A 22,342-nucleotide genomic window follows, 5' to 3' on the forward strand; every position below is an offset into this window, starting at 1 on the left:
CTCATACAATTTATTTCCCATGTCCAGTATCATCCTCAATCCCCAGCAAATTCCTGTGTCTGTGCCACATTTCACATCACCACCCAGACACTCTACTAGTGATATTCTCTTCAGAGCCTTAATGACCAGAGGAAACCTCTGCTTTGAATATTGCAGGAGGTGACCTGCTAGACAAAGTGTCCTATTTTAGCACATCCAGGCCATGAGGAGGCTCCAGCACACACGAAGCTCAGAGGTTAAAATCAGCAGCCAAGTTGTACGACACAGCCCAGTGCTGCTGTGATAAGTGCAAAGCTGTTCCCCCAGCTCCAGCAGCTCTCCACACTGTACAGGCACTGCCCAAACCTGTGTTCTTGTCAAGCCTACAAGCAAATGTCACACAAAGGAAAAAGCTATTTGCTCCTTAAAAAGCAAAGAAATAAATCAACAATTCCCTGCTGTTAGGCAAGAACATGGGCTACAGGAAAGTGCCAGAACAGATAAACACTTAGGCAAAGACATACATTTAGATGGTGCAAGACTAGGAGTGCAAATGTAAAAGGAAACATTGGAAGTTGGAGTGAGGGTAAAAAAAAACACCTGAACTCTTTGAAAAGGCAGTAATTATTTGAGATTATAAACCTGCATGCTAATTTAAGTGATTTCTATTGAGGTTTTCTTTCTAATTCAGTTTTTATTAATTTTATTGCATGCAGATAAATTCTAGATAAGAGCATTGTGATGTGCAGAAGGCTTAATCCAACAGAAACCCCCTGATATGCAATTTAAGGATCTCAGTTTCATTAATAAACCTCAGAGCATCGTGTTTAATCTAGTTTATTTGCATGGGACTGAGTACATCTGAGCAAGACAGGGTACAGCAGATCCTATCTTTACTTCTGAGACGTGCTTTGGTGTGTCCATGCCAGGCACCCTGTGGAGACAGAGTTCCTTTCAAGGGCATTCTCCATCCTCTGGCCATTTACTGGGCAGGTAAAGCCTGGACAATCCTAGCAAAGTCTGTTTCCCAGAGGCTCCAGCATGATCTGTTCTCTCTGATAAGAAAATTAAATGAATCCCCAAATATTATTCTTCTCATCAATCCATCGATTCACCTACTGGCAGTCTCAATAATGAATTAGATAAACATGAATTATTGTGTGTGTGAACAGATATGCTATGATCTGATGGATGTTCTCTAAAAACCCCCAGCATTTATCCAGATTTGATAGAGAAGGTGCATCTGCTTATCCAGAACCCAGATGAGGTAAGTCTTCCAGTGACTTGGACACTGCAGCCGTCTTATGAACTAAATCCTGAAAAGAACTGGTTTTACTCTGAGAAACAAATACCTTCTCCCCCTCCCCTGCTAGTTCTGTGCTCTATCCAACTGCTTCCTCTTCAACAGATCCAACTATAAGCCAGCCTGAAAATTTCTCCAAACTTGTAGCCTTCAATGTACTGGGCACAAGTTAACATTTTGAGGCCATGACCCATCTCCATGGGTCTGTCCATGAAAAACAATACCTGAGGCTTATATGAAAGGAGTCTAATGAAAAAAGAAAGAGCAGAGCACCTAGCCAACACTTGCTAGAGAACAAAGCACTGCACCCACCCAGTTCCAACAATATCCATCAATACATTCTCCCACTCTTCCCCCCAGATCTCCCTTTCTCCCATGAATCTCCGCGCTCTCAGATCCTGCCTGGGATCCTCAGGTGCTAGTGGAAAGCAGAAGAGACCTGTTGGGTGATTGATTCCTCCAGCACATCCTCAGGGACAGTGTCAGTAACAGAAGAGCTTTCACTGCTTCTCCAGGCAGCCAGCTCCAGACTGACATATTGGCATATACAGGTAATTCCCTAATGCCTGGATGCCTGCATCTTCCCACCTTGTCCCACGTTCAGCTGTCAATTATCCACCCTAAATTCTTCCACCTCCCCGCTGCTGACGCCCCTTAAATACATAGTTATGAAATTCATCCTCTGTTATCTCTCAGCCGACCTAGATAACAGAACTGACTCTGCTCTGTGCTCTCTTCAGCTACTCAAGAAGTTATCCAGACAGAGATGATTCCCAAACTCTGAATTTGATCCTGCCGAGGGGCTATGTTTCGATCACCCATCAGGGCCTCGTCAGAGCCATCCTAAAGAGCATCCATCACAGCTTTATTCTACTTTGCTGCCTCCAATCTAGCTTGTTAACTATTCCCCAAAAATGAGTATATTTTAATTACTGTTTTCTGAGAATTGGGATTATTTTCCTTCTGAATGTATTCATCTGATTATCTCCAGGATGAAATTCATTTGGTTAATTACCATCCTTTTAATTTGTTTAAGACTATGTTTCTGTTTCCTGTGCTGTAACACCTCCCTGCTAGCTCTGCCTGCATTTATTCAGTGTCTGACAGGCTCCCATTTTGGGGAACAAACAGCAGGTTTCCATAAAGGCACACACCAAACAAAGCCTTGCAGGCAGAGCCTGTGATCTCACCTAAAATCCAGTGTAGGAGAGAGACACCACTCCAATGGACACACTTATTGCTCCTGTTTATTACTGGAAGTCTTAACCCTGTGCCCATTTGGGTTTCAGCTGCACAGCACCCGGTGCTGGATGGTGGAGAGCACCAGCTGTGGGCAAGGACAGGACCCTTCCTGACATCCACTGAGTCATGAGGACTCACAGCTTGTCCATGAACGTTCAAAGCCCTCCCTGCTGGTTAGACTGGGCTTGTGGCAGAGTGGAGCCTTCCACAGAATGAATCACACAGACTTCATGGTGGGAATCCCACCCTCAGCTACCTTGGACCTCTAGGTCCTGCTTTTCCCCAGCTGCCATCACACCCTTAGGGCACACACAGAGGTCACAGTATCACAGTATCACAGTATCACTCAGGTTGGAAAGGACCTCGAGGATCATCGAGTCCAACCTATCAACACAGACCCCATGACTAGACCATGGCACCAAGTGCCACGTCCAATCTCCCCTTGAACGCCTCCAGGGTCGATGACTCCACCACCTCCCTGGGCAACCCGTTCCAATGACGAATGACTCGCTCGGTGAAGAACTTCCTCCTCACCTCGAGTCTAAACCTCCCCTGGCGCAGCTTGAGACTGTGTCCCCTTGTTCTGGTGCTGGTTGCCTGGGAGAAGAGGCCAACCCCTTCCTGGCTACAACCACCCTTCAGGTAGTTGTAGAGGGCAATGAGGTCACCCCTGAGCCTCCTCTTCTCCAGGCTAAACAATCCCAGCTCCCTCAGCCTCTCCTCATAGGGCTTGTGCTCAAGGCCTCTCCCCAGCCTTGTTGCCCTTCTCTGGACATGTTCAAGTGTTTCGATGTCCTTCTTAAACTGAGGGGCCCAGAACTGGACACAGTACTCAAGGTGCAGCCTAACCAAAGCAGAGTACAGGGGCACTATGACCTCCCTGCTCCTGCTGGCCACACTATTCCTAATGCAGGCCAGGATGCTATTGGCCCTCCTGGCCACCTGGGCACACTGTTGGCTCATATTCAGGTGGCTGTCGATCAGCACACCCAGGTCCCTCTCTGTTTGGGAGCTCTCAGCCACTCCGACCCCAGCCTATAGCTCTGCATGGGATTGCCGTAGCCAAAGTGCAGCACTCGGCACTTGGACTTGTTGAATGCCATCCCATTGGACTCTGTCTGTCTCAGACAAGGCTGCCCAAGGGAAGCCTTCACCAGTCTGGCCTCCTATGCTCTTGGCCTCGCCTCTCTGTGCATCCCACACCAGTGGGGCTTCCCATGCTCTTGGCCTCCAATTCTCTCAGCCTCCATTCTCCTTGGGCCTCTTGCATCCTCTTAGCCCTCAACTCCGCTTCCAGCCTGCACACGTAGTCCAAGCTGTCAGACACAATCTTTTATGACATTTCATTCATTTGCCAAAACCCAGCAGTTTTGTATCTAATGCCTGGCTTATTCTATCATTGTCTTATTACAACCCCCAAACAGAGGTAGACAGATTCCAATTTCATTATCAAGACCTCAGTTCCAGTCAATGACGCACACACTGGAAGAAGCCCCTAATGTAATTTTATTAGTTTTCTAAACTCTCCTAATAAAAACCCCATAAATCTTCCATGGATAATGCAAATGAGAACAAGGGAGACAGTAGGAGAGAATTCAGATAGGCTTAAGGCAAAGGAAAAGCCTCCCAAAAGGAAAGGTCAGGGCACCTAAGGAGATTGCATACACTGAACTGCAGAGCACTCCAGAGAGCATCCAACAGCCTGGGGTAAAACACAGAGCTGCACATGGTTACTGCCACACATGTAACACCAACTGTCCCAGTTGCGTGGACACCTGCCTCCTGCTGTCACCTTAGCAAGGATGATTCCTGGTTTAGTTGACAGGAAATCTGTACAGCAGCTCAGGATATTTTCCTAGGGCTGCCCCTTGAATCCTGTGCCCCAGCGTAGCCCTTGTGCCATCCTAGCCTCGGCTACACCCACAGTTCCTCTCCATGCCAACATATTTCCATCTTATTCAGAAAGCTGTTTGTCCCTTAATAGGGCACATTTTCCAGCTAGCTTTGTTCTGCAAATTATGGGCTATAAAGAATTAATGGCCGAATATAAATCAATTTTGCTCACTGAGAGAGTGTGTGTTTTACGTGGCAGAGGTTTTCAAAGAAAAGTAATTGGTTGATTTGGCATTTCAATCTGCACAAAAAGAGAGAAGCTGTTTTTCTGCTCAGAGGATGTGTTTGAGCACACAAGATGCATTTTCTGAAACTATATTAAGAAATATTCTTTACCAGCTAGATGTGGCATAGCTGATAGTTCCTCCTGTTGTCTCCAGAAGATTCTTTGTGATAAAGATTTCACCTTAGAGGCTACATTTTACTTCCCAAAGTGCCTGACTAGAGGCTTTAAAAAGGCCAGACAGTCCATTTCCATCTAGAGAGAAAAGAGAAGAAAAGGTCTCCAGGGAGACCTTACTGCAGCCTTTAAGTACTTAGAGGGGCTGATAAAAAAGGTGGGGATAGACTTTTTAGTAGGGCCTGTTGTGACAGGACAAGGGGTGATGGTTTAAATTAAAAGAGGGACATGTAGAATAGAGAGAAGGAAGAGATTTGTTATGCTGAGGGTGGTAAGACACTGGCCCAGGTTGCCCAGAAAGGCAGGAGATGCCCCATTCATGAAACCATTCCAGGTCAGGTTGGACAGAGCTCTGAGCAACCTGCTCCAGCTGAGGGGAGGTTGGACTAGATGGCCTTTAAAGACCCCTTCAACTGGTCTGTGATGTGTCTCTCAGGTAGGCTGTTTTTAGCACCTGTTCCAAGGAGATGGAATGAATGAGAACAAGGCCACTGATCAGACCTGCCCTCTGCAGCAGACAGGGTGGTGAGTGCACCCAGCAGCTGTTGCACAGCCTGGAGAACCCAATCAGAGGGTCTGGGGCCTGCTTTTAATTACTGGATGTTACCAGCCCCACAGCCATTGCTCAGCAGGGCTGGGGGCTACAAGTGAGACCAGGCATGGGGGCTACACCCTGGCAGAGTTGCTCTGGTGAGCCTGTGCTGCAGCTGCCCCAGGTTTCTCCATGTCTGGACTAGGCACTGTCCATCTGGTCACTCTCATACAGCCCCCAATAAGTACCAGGAAAACAAAGACACTTCTCTGCTGCAGAACAGATAACCTCCTTCTACACTTGCGAGCCCGAAGGAGCTCAGACAGACCTTGTGGGATGATTCAGAGTGACTGACCCACCTCCTGGGGACTATTGTGTAAGTTCCCACTGCTTTGCAATTTGTTTCCCTTTCTCTCTGCAGTGCAACTATCTGAATCCAAAAGGCTGTTTTGGGCTTTGTGAGAGAATAAGCCTGTCGCACTGGTAATAAGCCTGTCGCACTGGTGAGTCTCCTTTGCCCTGTCTATGTCTCCTGTCATACTCCCCCAAAATTCCACCTTTCTCCATTTGCTGAATTTCACACATTAACACCCTGGGTGCGTTTAGCAGAGACAAACCAAAGCCAGCTCACAACCCATTTGAGTTTGCTTTGCCCCTGCTCCCCACTAACGACTCATTTAACAGCAGCACAGCAATTAGAAAATCAATATTCCATTCAGACATGAACACTTTGTCTAGAGCATTACTTAAGGAATGTCTCTCGCAGCCTCATCTTTGCCTGGACAAAGGATAAGGCAGGAAGGACACTCTGGTGTGAGGTGATCTGATTGATTTAAGATGATTTCTCTTAAGACTCACACGGCATTTGCAGGAACGTTTCAGGCTGGCTACAGGCAGCCTGGGTATGACATTCTACTAATAAGCACCTCTGTGCCAGAGAGTGTGGGGATAAATACAGTTGCAGAGAAATGCAAGCTTGCTTTATTGTTTAATATCATACCACCCACCTGAATAAAACAGAGCCTGACACATGTCATAAGGAATTACTTTGAGAATGCGAGGCCCTGAGGCGTCAAAGCCCCATTTGTATTCCAGTTGTATTAACCAAAAATAAAATAAATAACTAACAATCACATCTGCTTTGCCATGAAAGGATTTTCCAGCCATTCAAGTCCTTACTACAGCGCTGTTACAAGCTCCCTTACTGGAAGTGCAAGGACAGCAAAGGGGAAGCAAAACAGAGACAAAGCAAACAGCAGAAATCACAATGGAGACATCATTTTGATTGGCTGCGTTTGGGTTTGTACTGGGAGACTCCAGCACTCGCCCAGCACAGCCTCACATGCTCCCAGTCCCCGGCTGGGAGCAGCCCAGCAGCTCCACTGTCTTCCCTGAATTCTATAATTAGTATCAGTGATTATTCAAGCAGGATTCAAAACACTGCCCATCTGTGGAGTCTGGGGTGGAAGAACTCTGGTTTATTTCAATGTTATTTAAAACAAGAGCTGTAATTGCCAACTGCTGTTGTGAAAAACCACTCCCTTGCACGCAGGGAAACAGGGATGGTCAGGCACCGTGGACTCGGGGAAAGTCACCACCCTCTCTGAGTCATTAGCGAGTGGCAACAGTAAAAATTCCCTAAGCTCAGAGCAAAACCAACCGTGTTCCTCCCCACCTTCCCCAGAAACTGACAATCAGATCTGTGTGTTACTAAATTAAGCAGCAGAAATTCCTTTTGTGGAGAATACTGGTGACGAAAGCTGTCCATTGCAGACTGCCCTAATCCATCCTACATACTAATTCCTTGGTTTGTTTGCACGTGTGTGTGTGTTGTGTAAGCCATAATTATGCAATCTCACCGTTTACCACTGAGCAGATTCTCAGCTTGCTACAGCTCAGCAGCAGACAGCAGCTTATGACCACAATGAGCAGGGAATAACGTGGCATGGAATAACGTGACCTCTTGTATCATGGAACAGGGCAGGGCAACGATGGGCTCCAGAAAAAGGGGCCACTGCTGACAGGAATTCCCAGCAATGTACTTGGTTAATGCAGAACTAAGCTGACCATGGGAGTGACACTCAGCCTTTAAAATAGGTCTGTGATGAGACTGCTGTGAATTGGATGCCATGACATAGAAAAATTGGAGCTCTGTGACCTCAGAAGAAGCAGAACCAACTACACAGAGCTGAGCTAGACACTTGACTGAGAGAAAGCAGTTTCTAGTCTGCTTTTTGATACAAATGATAGATAAAGCCACTGAACAAAATAGCCTGTCCTAAGTAATCCTCACAAGCTGCTAAAGCTATTTGGTTAGTCAATTTTTCAACAACAACAACAGAATAGTCTCAGTAGACATTTCAGGTGAGACAAAACAAGTGTAATTTTTAAGGTTTACAAACAGTTGTAAAGAATGGTCTGGGTACAGCAATAGCTGCACTTCACAGTATTTATTAAGAGTTTACTAATCACTGTTCCAAATAGCTGGTTGCCCTAATCCCCACAGAGGTATGCAGTGGGGTTTGAGGATCTATTTATGTTGGTTTACCACGGTTTAGTAGTCATGAGGTCTTGGGTGACAGGTTGGACTTGATGGTCTTTGAGGTCTTTTCCAACCTTATTAGAATAGAATAGAATAGAATAGAATAGAATAGAATAGAATAGAATAGAATAGACTAGACCAGGTTGGAAGAGACCTTCAAAATCATCGAGTCCAACCTATCATCCAACACCACCTAATCAACTAACCCATGCAACCAAGCACCCTGTCAAGTCTCCTCCTGAACACCTCCAGTGATGGTGACTCCACCACCTCCCTGGGCAGTCCATCCCAATGGGAAATCACTCTCTCTGTGTAAAACTTCCTCCTGACCTCCAGCCTGAACTTCCCCTGATGCAGCCTGAGACTGTGTCCTCTTGTTCTGGTGCTGGCTGCCTGGGAGAAGAGACCAACCTCTGCCTGTTTACAACCACCCTTCAGGTAGTTGTAGAGAGCAGTAAGGTCACCCCTGAGCCTCCTCCTCTCCAGGCTAAGCAGCCCCAGCTCCCTCAGCCTCTCCTCATAGGGCTTGTGTTCCAAGCCCCTCACCAACTTCGTTGCCCTTCTCTGGACTCATTCCAGCAAGTCAATGTCCTTGATTCTATATGATAAGGATGAGCACAGGTAGGAGGAGTCAGTTTTCTCTAATATATTTTACTGGTAAACAGCCAGCGTTGTTCTTTATGCAGAGAACACCAACAGCCCAAATCAACTTTAATCCTGCATTCTTTACGCGCTCATATTTATAGCAAGAAAAAGAAAAGGAAGAGGAAGAGAAGTGTCCAGAAAAACTACTCAGGAGCTGAATGATGCTTTTTCATCTTACTGGTGCTAAGGTCTGTGATTTTAATAGATCACACAGGAGAAAAATAACAATGCCAGAGATGCAGGTGCTGCAGCGCTCGTCCTGTTTTGGAAGCACCGGCACGTTGCTCTAGCCTGTCACTTACTGGAGTCAGAAGCCAGCATGCCACGTGCTGATTTGGAACAAAGTAGGATAATGGGCGGGGTGAAGTCAGGGACTGTGGGATAATCTGAAATGTTTAAGGGAATTTGATGCTTCCAAACCCTTCAGCATTATGATTGGGTGGGTGGAATTATTTAGGTCAAGTCCTGGTTTGCATTTTAATTCAAATAAAAATAAACCAATCTAACCTGAGTTTCAGAACAGCCAGGCCAGGACAGTTAGCTCAGGAAATCATTGATGAGTCTGCAAACCACAGGTAGTGGTGTAGGGCTAAAGCAATTAAGAGTTATCATTTGGTTTCCTGAAAGCAGCCTGGTGAGCTGAGTCCAGCTCTCAGCAGCAGGTGCCTAATCCTCAAAGAGCTGCTGGCCCTGCTCACAGGGACTGATGGTGTCCCTGGGGCACGAGCAGGGGGGGTAAGCAGCCCCCACTGCCACTGCAGCAGTCCCTGTGGCAGGGGTTCAAGGCATGAACTGGGAGGTGCAGGAAAAGCTGCCATCACCACGTAGACTGTACCTCTCGTGAGGGCAGGGAGAGGAGATCCCCAGGCTGTCAGTCACAGCTACATTCATACAGAGGATTTTTTTCATTTCTAAGAGTTGTTACTGGAAAATGTCACTATTCATTGCCAAGAGTTCCCATGATGCAGTAACTCTCATTACACCTAAGCCCTCTCAGCACAAAATAGCCACACACTGATAACCTGAATATATTTGCTGCAGCTGCTGTTCCATAGACTGCACTCTTGTACAGTCAGGTTATTTTACATGCTTATTAGCCCCATTATTTTATAGCTCATTCCTCTGTGTAATGCTGACTCCATATCACTTCATTTTAACAAAAGGATAGGTTCCTCTGAGACAAGAAGGGATGAGGAGCCTCTGAGATGGAAAGGGAGGGTGGAGAGAAGGCAGCAGGTCGTGTTGTGCCTGGGCTGAGGAAGTGCTGGCGGTGCGGGAGCCCTGGAGCCTCTGTCCCGTGGGAGCCCTGAGGCCTCTGTCCTCCAATAAAGCCCTGGAGCTTCTCTCCCATGGGAGCCCTGAAGCCTCTGTCCCCATGGGAGCCCTGGAACTCTGCCCCTACTGCTGCTCCTGCTGCTCTGGAGGGTCCCTTGGAGAGCTGTGCCTTGGAAAGGTGCTCCCAAGGGAGTGGAAGTGAGAAGGAAGCAGGAGGTCAGCAGCCTGCACCCTCCTGGGTACTAACTGGGAGCACTGTGCCGAGATGCAGCACATTGTGCATCTACCAGAGATGTGTGGTTTGCTTTGTCCACACCATTTCAAGCTGCCTGAAATGCCACAAAGTTGGGACACTCATCAGAGTCTTAGTCATGGCACTAAGGTCCCCAACACTCTTGCTCACAGCCATCAGCACCATTCATGCTAAGGACTGGACCACCCTGGGGAGGGAAGAGGTGTCGACAGTTCACAGCCTTTGTGCTGCTGCACATTTCTTGGACCAGGCATCCTCATCCCACTTACTTAGTAACAGTTCCTGCTGAAAAGTCTTCCTGTGACCAGCCAGTCCCTGCAATCTCCCTCCTCCTTCACCCCAGAATCTTTCTTTGTGCAGAATCTGGGTGCTACCAAACAAACATCTTCATGTTTCTCATGGTTCAGTCTTTTGCAGCTCCCAGCTCCCCTAAGACACCTCCTGCAAATGCACAGAGCACATGTGCTGGTGCTCTCAAGAAAAGAAGGTGTAGAAAGGGTGTTTCTTCCAGTGGTGCACTAATGTACATTGGGCTATACATATATTAGAGAAAACCTCAATAAATGATATAAACCCTACGAGGAAAAGCTGGGAAAGACAAGGAGAGACCAGAACAAATATCCCCTCAGCAAACAATGTGCAGCAAAAGAAGAAATAAACTGTTTCTGTTTACTGTCTTTTACTAAAATGGCCAAGGAATAGATAACAAAGATGAAAGATAACTAACAGTAAATTAAAAAACGTGAGTGATATAAATTTTCTATCAACATCTCCCTGTATCTGTGCAACTCATTAATACCAGATGTAATTGAGAACAAAAACTTCTCATGACTCAAACAGCAATATTAATTTTTAAGACAATGCAATGCTTTATAACCTTCAGAAGAGGTAGCCAAGCTCTGGAGTCAGGGAGTAAACCAACCACAAACTGGCAGCAGGCACTGGGCTCCTTGTGCCATCGCTCTGATGTGCTCCTGTCACTCTGTTGCCTCACTCCTCTGCTCTGAGAGGCACGTGGAGGCTCTGCCTGTGGTGTGAGAGGGCTGGAACTAAGGCTAATAAAGAGAGTGATAGCTTCAACATGAGTGACTTTATCTAAGGAAGGCAAGACACCCTGCCTTGCTTTATACAAAGAGAGAGCTTTAGATATAAAGGCATCAAGTAGGGAAACTTTTCTCAAGTGTATGTCAGAATGGGTACAAGAGGGCCATGATAATGAAAAGAAGACAAATAACGCCTTGCCCTTTTCTTGCAGGTTTCAATCAAGGACCTGGAATTGCATTATGAATACATATCACAGAACCTGCCAGCAGTCTTGGGAAGCAGCAATGTTATACAGAGACCACAAGCTGGATTTAAGAGATGAGAGAGAAAAAAACCCACTTAAATGCAGCAGGCAGATGATGATTTTTCCTAAGTTACATCTCGTGTTAGAACATGTTGAAACAGAATCAGAATTATTACCCACTCTGTAGGGCTCTGTGTAAATGAAGCCAGGAGTATCTAGTTAAAGGAGCAAGGATTGAGGAGATTAATATTAGCTAGAGATACTTCCCTAGATGGCTCACAGAGCTTAGAATAGAATAGGGATGCAAGAAAGCAATTAAAAGAACTAACTTAAATAAATCTCTAAGTGCTGAAGGTTTGCCAGCCTCTAAATTCTTCTGCAGTGCAACTGGGCCCCTTCCTCTAGGGACTTTCTAAGAACCTTTCAGACATCAGGATAATTATTGCAAAGTGTGACCCAGACTGTGGTTACTGCTATAATCAAGAAAAGCCCCTGAGGTTTCAACAGGAGACACAATCTCACCAGTGAAGCAGACTTTCAACTGCTGGCTAACATTTTTGTAATGACTAAACTTAAAATTACATTCTCTGTGCCTGGGCAATGCACCCAGTGTGTGGGGTTTACCACTCTCTGCTGCAGGACCCAGACAGCCTTTGGGATCCAGTATGGATCAGACACAGCCCTAATCCCCAGAGAAGCCTCCCAGCAAGGAGTATGTTCAAGGCGTTAGAAAGGGGAGAAGCTAGATAATGGATGGAGAGAGACAACATCTTCATGCTGTTATCACAAAGGCAGGACACAGCTAGTGAAGTGTTCCTACTTGGGCAGTCTGGGCACTGCTGTTCCCTCAGAGCATTTTCTAAGCAAAACTTGCTCCCTTGATGTTTCAACTCCTTAAAACTGACTGAAACGTTTCATCTCTTTGGGAAGCTTAAAGATTGCAGTGGATTTGCTAGTTTCTGGTGCACAGGGAACTTCCATTGCTGGGTTATAAACCCTTGCTTGGTTCTAACTTGCAATCTCCAATGTAAGCAAATAGGGAGTAAGGAAAGAAATTAAATACTAATTGCAATCCAAATTGCTCCATCTTCTCCCCAGCCCCTGCCAACCCGCCTCCCTGCTCCCTAATCCATAAGGTCTGAGTGATGATCAGTGAATAATTAATTCTGGGTGAGCTGGAGAGATTTCCTGCAGGGAGCTTCTGCAGATGCATTATCCAGTTCAGGAGGTGCATGGCATGCATCAAGCTCTTTCCTGATGGTACCTGGGGGTACCCAGAGCCCACCAGGACCCCCTCACACCTGCAGCCTGGTGTTACTCTGCTAATCACATTTTGCTGGTCAACCCCTCCATTATCACCAACACAGAGCCTGCACATAAAACACGTTTTTCCATGTTTCCTTAGAGGGTTAGTAAAAGGTGGAGTGAAAATGCCACAGTGTAGGGCAGTGATGAACAGTGAAGGCACAGCATTAAAGCAAATAATTTCAGCATCTATCAAATGAAATTAAAAAAATGCTGTAATGTGGTTTTAAACCCATGCAAACCTCATCCTCTGAAAGCACAACAGTTAAACGAGCTCATAAATAGCCATATTTTATAGCTCAGCCTCCTCCACTGATGTGAGTGTGTAGGAGCTGTGATACACTGCAAAGGTCTCTTCCCTTTGCAACAGTCCAGAGTCAAGCCTCTTGATTCAAGTACCACTGAACTCAAGCAACTGACAACCAGAATTCAAATTATCTTATTGTTTTTCAGCAAGAGCCAGGACTAAAATTGTTCATATGTCACCAGGTAGCAATAAAGAAGTTTTATTGTGATGGAAAATGTCAAACATCTCTCACACACACTCCAGACTCTTCACATTACAGATTCAAGACAACTGGATAACTGAGCAAAGTCTCCAAAGCAACTGTGTTTCACCCTGCACTGGTTGCAGCGCTGGTCCTCCTGTGCCTGGAGGGACGTGCAGCACACAGGGTGATGGCTGATCAGGGAGCAGCACAGAGCACGTTACCCCTTGTCAGGGAAATGTCACATCCTGGCTCACCAAGAACTTGCCCTGCAGCCTGGATTCATATCCTGCCAGGATGGCACTTGGCCCTCCTTAGAGCCCAGGAGGATTACACCCAGACAGAGGGTAAACAACAGACTCCAGGATGAGCTAACAGCAGCCCTCAGCTCTTCAGTTCAATTCTCAGAAGCAATGCATTTGTAAAAAATGTTGCTCTCACACACACAAAATAATGAATATATAAATCCTCCCCTCTTTCTCTGCCTGTATACATACATGTCATCTTAAGCGTTCCTATATAGCAACAAACACATCCATAATGGAACAAATCTCCCCACACAGCAAGGACAGCAAAATATTAATTATTCAGGGTACAGCCAAGAGAGTTATGTAAATCACTTGGTAACTACTGCAGGACTGCTCTGCAGAGGGACTCCTGTGGGGAAGGAGCGTTGAACGGTTCAGACTGGAGATGTGAGCAATCTCTCATGGACCAGCAATGGAGTGTGGGGGCTATTGAACAGGCCCAGCATCATCCCAGGGACATTAGTAAAGGTGAGCAAAGCACATGGTCTGATAAAATACTGATGGCTTTATAATTACTAATACATTTAGATCATCTGGGGAATGACTGGCACCCTCCTGCACACTATCAACCATGTATGATGCATGCCACATCCCTTTCTCATATAATTACTTACATAACACATGGTTTAAAGCTAAATTCATATTTCTGGCTTTAGTTCAAATCAGTTAAGCATTTTTAAACAAATTATATTTTAATTCCAGCTAAAATGCACTGGTTTAATTCAATTGAAATTGGTTCTTGCTTCTTTTCAACACTCCTGACCTGAATTTTGCTGAAGAGAACCTAAGTGAGCCATTCTGTAGTTGTAATGAGAAGTACAAGCACTGCCAACCAGATAAACATCATAACACCAGCATCATAAGAAGATATTCATACATGAACAACCTACTTGAAATCTCCCTAATAATCACTGAAGAAGAGGCTCCATATCATAAGCTGTTATTAAAGAGCATGGTAAGGAGGAAGGACAGAGAAGCATATTTTTCCTCAGTCTTGTTTTTCTCTTCCCTCCCAGCTGATGGATGAACTTGACATAAGTTATTTCATATTCACAAGTCCTGAACATCATTATACCCAGTGCTCTGTACAACTAACTGCCAGCAGTGAGCTCAGCACACAGGCTGCCTCCAGCTACAATCAACGGATTTCTGTGCACGACCACTGCAATACGAAATGGATAACAAGATCTACATGTCAAACATCTGTGTCTCCCAGCTCTCTGAACAAAGGCTGAGAAACCTTGCCCACCTCAGCTATTCTATGTTTACTCTCAACTCTTTGCCCTTCACACAGATTTTCCAATCAAGGTTTTGCAGAGTTGCAATAGAGAACAGAGAGAAACTTGGGTTTAAACATTTTGTCCTTCCAAGAGAGAAAGATGTTTATTGCTGATACTAATTGCCAGTAGAAATGACAGAGCAGGGGACAGAAAAATTGGATCCAGCAAGCAATGCACCTCTCTTAGGAGATGGGGAATTCCATTGTGAAAGATGGAAAACCAAGACAGGTGCCAGGTAGAAATCCTTCGCTGGTGTGCACACAGCATTAGGAGCACAGATTGACATTATATCTCATTAAATGCATCTGCACACTGCCAGAGAAAGGAAAAGTCCCTTTCTGCCATCTTCCAATTACTCTGCAGTTACAGGAGTTGGTTCAGTGCCTTAACCAAACCAAAAATTACCTCCCCACCCTAAATAATAATTTCCCCTTGAATCAACTTGCTGACCTCTCTAAGAATCTGTGATGAGTGGATCTGCTGCAAGGGGAATGTGTGGCCAGGAGACAGCGGGCTGAGAAAAGCAAGATTGGTCTTCTTTGTTTGAAAGTAAAGTTTACATCATGAGTGGTTTTTACTGTGTGCCAGAATGTTTCAGCCTGGGACAGAAATATCTTGACTTGTGCTGTAAACAATTAAGAATCAAAAAAGCAAACAGGAGGGTCTAGAGCTGACCAAAAGTGCCTCCTGGTGTAAGAGCTGGAGTGATGGCAATTTTTCTCCTTTTTGTGTGTGTGTGTGTTGAGTTTATTGACATGAAGAGTAGTGCTAATGTAATTGCACTGAAATTCATGCACATGAAAGTCTCACCAGGGCAAAGTCAGAGCAAATGGTCTGTTTGGAAACAAAATGTTGCTGCAATGGAGTAGCAGCCCTCAGTCTGAAGGGTATCCAGACACCATCAGCCACAATGCTACTTAACCGTCACCCTCACTCAGAGTCTTTGCTGGAAGGATACAAACAGAACTATCTGCTTGTAACCCTGAGGTGTACACTGATGCACCACAACATCAAGTCTGCCAGGCAATGGCCAAATGAGTCAATAATACTTATTCAGCCTGTGAGAAGAGTCAAATGAAAGCAAGGAGCATTCCATCCATTAATCAACCTGATCTTCCGCTGCAGAGACAATGCCTTCCGATTGTCAGCATTTACCAGACATTCTTCAAACGCTAACCATCTGCAGCTGTAATACAAAGCTTTGATTACAAACGTCAAAAAGATAGAGCATAAAATTAACTTCTCCTTATTTAGTAGGTTTAGAGAAATGTGGCTTCACGCTACACTAATTCAGTGCCCTCAGTATGAAAACTCCCCATTATGATGTCTCGTCAAATTAGAGCCGACACTACCACGATGCCATCTCTATCCTCACACAACACTGTATTTTGTAATTAAGCAGGACAGTGAAACAATGGCCTTGCTTATAGAGAAAAGGTCAGGAATGCAAAACATATTTTTGCAAGCTAATTGTAAGATGCATGAAGCCAATTATCCCGGTAGCACTGCATATGCCTGAGCAGGAAGGATTCTGTAATTTTGCTACATGACTCCAAGTCGAGTCAAAGCACAGGTTGTACCCCACGAGGCACGGTGCTGCTTGTTTGGACTGTTAGAATCTGGGAAAGGGAGAAATGTGAAGAAGGCTGTTAAAACAATTCCAGCCTCTTAGCCCTTCCCTTGACATTTTACTATGGCTTGAAAAATGTCTAGGAGTTAATATAGTCTTCTGTTGAAAGATACTAGGCAACACCTCCCTGTTCCATTAGGAAGTTAGCTGGAATATGCAGGTTAAGGGAATGGCAGGTTAAGGGAATGTGTTTGTGCACTGCTTTCAGAATATTGAACATGTTGCCTCAGTACAAATCACAGATTCACATGTGTAAAAGCCAGAGCAAATCTCTCTCTCTCTATATATATGTGTGTGTATGTGTGTGTAACAAACCTCAGTTTAATAGTAGAGATAGTTGAGACCTTGCTGTTGCCTTGGGAGAAGCTGAAAGGCACCACATTTTCAGTCCATCCCTGCCCCTCATGAGGTTATGAAATGCTTTAGGCACCAGGAGTAGCAGCATGTTGCTGAACTGGGCTTTAGAACAAATATTTCTATATGCACAGACTGGTGCAATTAATCTGTAGCCTTCCAGATTTACCAGGAGCTCTACTTCCCTTAATAAGGAAAACGTAATGCAAAGAGCACAGACCTGGGAAGGGCTGGAGCTTTGCCGAGCCTCTGCTGGCACTGCCCAGGCTGCCATGCTCTGGAGGGCAGAAACTGCTGATTTCATCCCTAGCTTTATAGACCCTGCTGCTCTAACTGCCCCATCATCAGCCATTAACTGCAGCAGCAGACTGACTGCAAAGGGGAGTAAATGCCACTCCTGATACAATGCAATCTGAACCACACGTACAAGGGAACTGTACATGGCTTTTCCAAAGTATTAGTCTTTCATCCTTATAAAGGATTATTTTTGTTGTTTCAATGTCTCCCCCAAGCCCCCCTCTAAAATCCCATCTTTCCACTAAGAGCATTATCATTTAAAAATATCTGAATACCAGTTTCTAAACTTCCTAATACCACGAGAAGAAGATGAGGAACGTAACAGTTTCTGGGGAGAACTGGCAATTTCCTCCTGCCATCTCTCCTTCAAAGCAGTTCTCTCTGATTTTACTCTAGCCTCCTAACACAGCCATTAATTAGAGAACAGTAATTAACTTTCTGGTTCAAGAAATATTTTGCAAAGGAACCCCATTAAAAGTCTGATTTGCATATTCCAGGACAAAGCATCCTTGCTATAAATGCAGGTAGTATATGAGGCCAGTCTCAATCCTGAGACTGTCCTCGAACCTTTAAGCCGCCTCCACTTATTCCCCAACTGCAGGGGGAGTGGGAACAGATGCTGACCCTGCAACCAGAAAGCAGACACTGAGACCTGCTGGATGCTCCCTGACTTTGCAAGATGTTTTATTTTGCATTTCAGTTACTGTTGACAGTGCCAAATGGTTTCCCTGTACAAGCTCAGGAATGTTTCCTCAAAATACTGTCATTATCGTGGGAACGAGAGGCTCCCATGCTGTACTTCAGATGCTGTTAGTGTCACCCTTCACTGTGCACCTACTATTATAATTCTTCCTATTTAGAAAGCTCCAGTGGCTGATGCCATTTAAGTAAGGAGGCAGGAGAGAAATCAAGCTCTCCAGCCCTTGTTCACACAGGCCTGAAAGCCCTTCACACGTTCTGGGGTCTGCCAGTGCCCTACTTCTGGAGGATGAGTCATTGCTCTTTCCAAAGGCACCAGTGGCTTCTTCAGCCGTTGCAATGCAGCACGCACTATAGTCTCATCAAACTTAACCAATTTCAGCATGCCTAAAAATATGTGGCATATCAAGTTTGTTGGGGAACAAACAAATGTTAATTTGATCTAAAAAGAACTCACAAACTAAGTTTACTGTACGAGTGCAGACATTCATAAGTTATTGATGCTCTCCTATTGCATCCAAATAAGCTTTATGAACATTTGAAAACCCACACAGCAGACTGCATTAGCACTAGATTAGGAATCGAATGCACTGCAGTACATGACTTGTACACTTCCTTCTCCCCCTGTGGGTTATAAGCAAAAATATTTAATGGGACTAAAAAGAAAGAGGTAGTTTAAAGAGGAAGCAGCAGTAGTACAAGTCGTTGGTGTTACTAATGCACGGCTGTACTCCTTCCAAGGCTGAGGCTCATTTAACAATCAACCATATGCTCAGACTTTTGTAGTGCCAAGAAAGAGCTTAAATAGAATGTTATCTTCTGCAATTATGGGGAAGAAAAAAAAAACCCAACCCACAACTTGCAAAATAATCACAAATGTTAGCAATTGAGAGTCTCTCAGCATTAAATCAATTCTAGGTGCACTGAGGAAAAGTGTCCCTAGAAATGACAGCTCAGGGATTATACCAGAATACTGAGTTACACAAAACACCCATTTTACAGCAAATCAAGACCATCTGAAGGTAGCTGTCCCACAAAGTGACACTGTGTCCCTGTCCTCTCACTGCTCATGTAAAATCAGAGCGGCCTCTGCCAGTTCCAGAAGAGATTAGCCCAGGTCCATGTATTTAGATTGCTAAAAACCAACACTCACATAAATTGCCTCTCTAAATTCCTGACACGCAGTCAGAAGTGATTTTTAAAAGATTACTGTGATGACGTGATGGCAGGGACAGAAAAGGTCACACAACAAGAAAACAATCACAAGTGCACTAACAATATTTAACAACTGCAGCAGAACAGCCTTCTCTCTGTTCTCTAGCTCTGCTCCCTGGGCCCAAACCCCAGCCCAGAAACTTTCTCCATCACAATTTTTGTAGGAGAAATGTGGGGCCAATTAAAAGAAAAATCCATCTGCCAAATGCTTGATTTGTGACTGGTTCTAGACAGGCTGCTACAAAGACAAACATTCAGTGTTCCATGATAAAAACTTTGTTAGCTGCCATAATAAATCAGGATGCAGGAGGCATTGTTAGCAAAAAGGCACTTTAACAGACCCCCTTTTAGCTCTAACAAGCAATGTGACCAGCCAACAAACAAACTGAGAGAAGCACTCATTCCACAATCCTTCTTTTAATCTCACATTTGTATAAACTGATTGTACCAGATTAGTGCACTTCTCATACAGACTACTAGAGATACTTGGTTTGATTTTGCTTCTCTTAATCACAGATAATGATTTTATTACTCTAACAGGACTCTCAGAAAAAAAAACAGCATGCAAGAGATTGGCAAAATTTGGCTAACTCCATCAGTGTGAACCCCCAGGAATTTACTTATTTCTCCTTTTTTTCATACAAAGGTCTTTTCTCAGGCAATGTACAGTCCAATACTATGAGAAACAACTATGTTTTTCTTACAACCATAAGCTCTGCTTGACTATCATCAGTGTGGTTTTCTAACACACCACTTAGAGCAACTCCTCAGATGTTCTCTATAGAGAAAAAACAATTGGCCAAGGTTGTACTAAACCAGAATTCTCTCTGTTTCCATGGCAGAACTGCCAACAGCTGCCTGGCAATGGCCATGGGACCCAGGTAGATGGGATATCAATTGGACAAAGAACCCCCACACACACATTTCAGAGCTGTCACTCCTCCCCAGGATGCAGTCACCATGCTCTGTAAGAGCAGCTCATAAAGACACCCCTGGAAATGTGGCTGCTTCCTTTGTGCCAACACAAGGTCTGAAACCCAGGCTCTACTGACACAGGATGAACAAGGTGATGCTGAACTGACAGCAGCAAGACAGTCTGTGACTCGTCCAATGGTTAATGTTATTGCCTTTCCCCCCTCTTTGTTATAAAACTCACACTGCACAAATTTCTCACTCTTGTAGGAGGTAATAACTTTCCATTTAAAATTTACATGATGCATTTAAATGCATGCATTAATCAAAACCAGGATAAAAAGCACAGATACATTTGTTAGTATTCTCTACACACCCCCCACATCCACCTAGTTAGCTGTCTGTACATGCCCATTTCATATATTCAGATGCATGTGCTGTACACAGCAGGTGGAAATATGACATGAAGAAAAGAGAGGAAAAATAAAGAAACTAAGAGGCATGACACAGTACCAATGTATATATACACAGCAGCCAAGTAACAGAATCATTTATGGTCTACTGGAGGTCAATATTTCAGCCTGGAGTGTTTTGACTGTATTTATTACACTATTCGTTTTTGCTATGGCATCTCCTGCAAAAATTCCACAATGCTCCAGAGCAGATGCTGTTAGAATGGTTACCTCCACGAGCAAAGGAGTGGTTGGTGAAAAATCAGCTTGGATACAAGATGGAGTCAAGAATCAAATATTTAAGAGGCAAATATTCCAATACCAGATGCTTCTTTCAAACAGTTCCTGGATCTCAAGACAGGCAAGGAAGCACAGCAGAAAATGTGCAAGAGTGATCTAAAGGACTCAAGCCCTTTCATATAGAGAAGTGAGAACATTGTGCATTTTAGCAGACATGGATGGGAGTGTTCAGGAAGATAAAATTATCTTCCATGCATGACTGAGAAGCCCAGCTGCTGCTTTTGTTTCACCTCTCTCAAAGCAACAGCACCTATGGTCAAGATCTTCAGCAGAAGGATACCTGCCTACTTTGCAGATCTAACGCTACTATGAAAGCTGGGGGACTAACAGCCTGCTGTCAAAAGCTCCCTAGTGTCAGACAGTTTCCCCCAGACCAGGACACAGCTGTGTATCATGGATGAAGTGCATCTGAGAGGGATACCTGATGAATAGGAGCCTTTCATTTGCAGTTTCTAAATGCTCATATAAGCAAATCCGTGGGTTTTACTCCAGGCTGCCAAATGCTACCTCTCCTCTCACCCACCCTTTAAGCTCTACACTGAAAATACACCGCAGCCATTCACTGAGTCTCTTCAAAGAAAAGTTGCAGTAATCCATCTCTACCTGAAAGGACACTGCCCAGCAAGGTCCAGGGCTCTCATGCTGGGAGGGCAGGGAAATGACAAGGCTTAATTTGGCAAAATTATTTCAGCTGCAGGGCTGGCTGAAACGGTTAATTCCCATGTCTTGTACTGCTACCTCACAGAAAGGAACAAAACTCATCGAGGTAGAAAGAAAACATTGTCTGTTTTGCCTGTTCTTTGAGGGAAGCAGCAGCACTGTAGGCAGATCCCTGGCCGCCCGGCTGCACTGGCTTCCATATGGAACACAGTGCCCTACTTCGAGCATTTGTGAAAACTGCAGCACAGGAATCAAATCAACTCTGTTTTCCCAGACAGAAACCCCTGAAACATTACTCTGCACTGACCAGCATAATCCTTTTACCTGCAGAATCCAGAAGGAAAAAGCTCTAACAGCTCAGGTAAGGAAAAATCCAGACCGCTAAATGTTGTTTGCAGGCTTCAGAAATTCACAGCCCCACCAATGAGTGAGTAAAGCTAAAGCAAAGTTAGAGCTGTCACTGCTTTAAAAGTGAAGAATTTACTCAATGGATTCTGAAGTACTGTCTTGATATTTGAAGATGCCACTGCTACAAAACAGTTACTTCAGCATATGTCTGATTTGGTGTGTTTCTCAGACACAGACTTTTCTTGGCACTTCAGTATTTCTGTGTCATTTCCCAGAATGATTCAGATAAGGTTAAAAGATTTTCTTTTTGGAAGCAAGCCACTAGTTTGCTTCTGTGGTTGGTAATGGAGTCTGTCTTACCCAACCATGACCTTGATCTGCACGTGAATTTACACATAAATTTACCTAGAGTGTGTGCCTGTCTCATGCACTCGCTGGCAGAAATCTACACACAGATAAACGCACACACATCCACCACGAGCTGCAGTACTTTCTAACTGAACTGAAGAATAAACCTCAGGTCTCATTTCTCTTTTATCTTGCAATTTGCTCTGCTACTGACCATCCCAAATGCTTCATCTGATCCATCTGCACATCCCCTGCAACGCATCCCTCCTGGACTGAAAGATCCTGTCATGGCTCAGACAGAAAAAGCAGCTTCGGCCACATGCCGAGAATCCATCTCAGTTTAATGACGGCAGGCAGTGGCTATGCTGAAGATGTGTGTGTGGAAGGGGGAGAG

General features: G+C 44.8%; 1 protein-coding gene across 1 annotated transcript in view; it reads right to left on the bottom strand.

The window, feature by feature from the left end:
* DAB2IP (DAB2 interacting protein) overlaps positions 1-22,342 on the bottom strand; it is a 162,231-nt gene that overhangs the window by 95,213 nt on the left and 44,676 nt on the right.

Source organism: Melanerpes formicivorus, unplaced genomic scaffold, assembly GCF_026170545.1.
Source record: "Melanerpes formicivorus ecotype bairdi unplaced genomic scaffold, bMelFor1.0.p_v2 SCAF_33, whole genome shotgun sequence".
In the NCBI taxonomy this organism is placed as follows: Eukaryota; Metazoa; Chordata; class Aves; order Piciformes; family Picidae; genus Melanerpes; species Melanerpes formicivorus.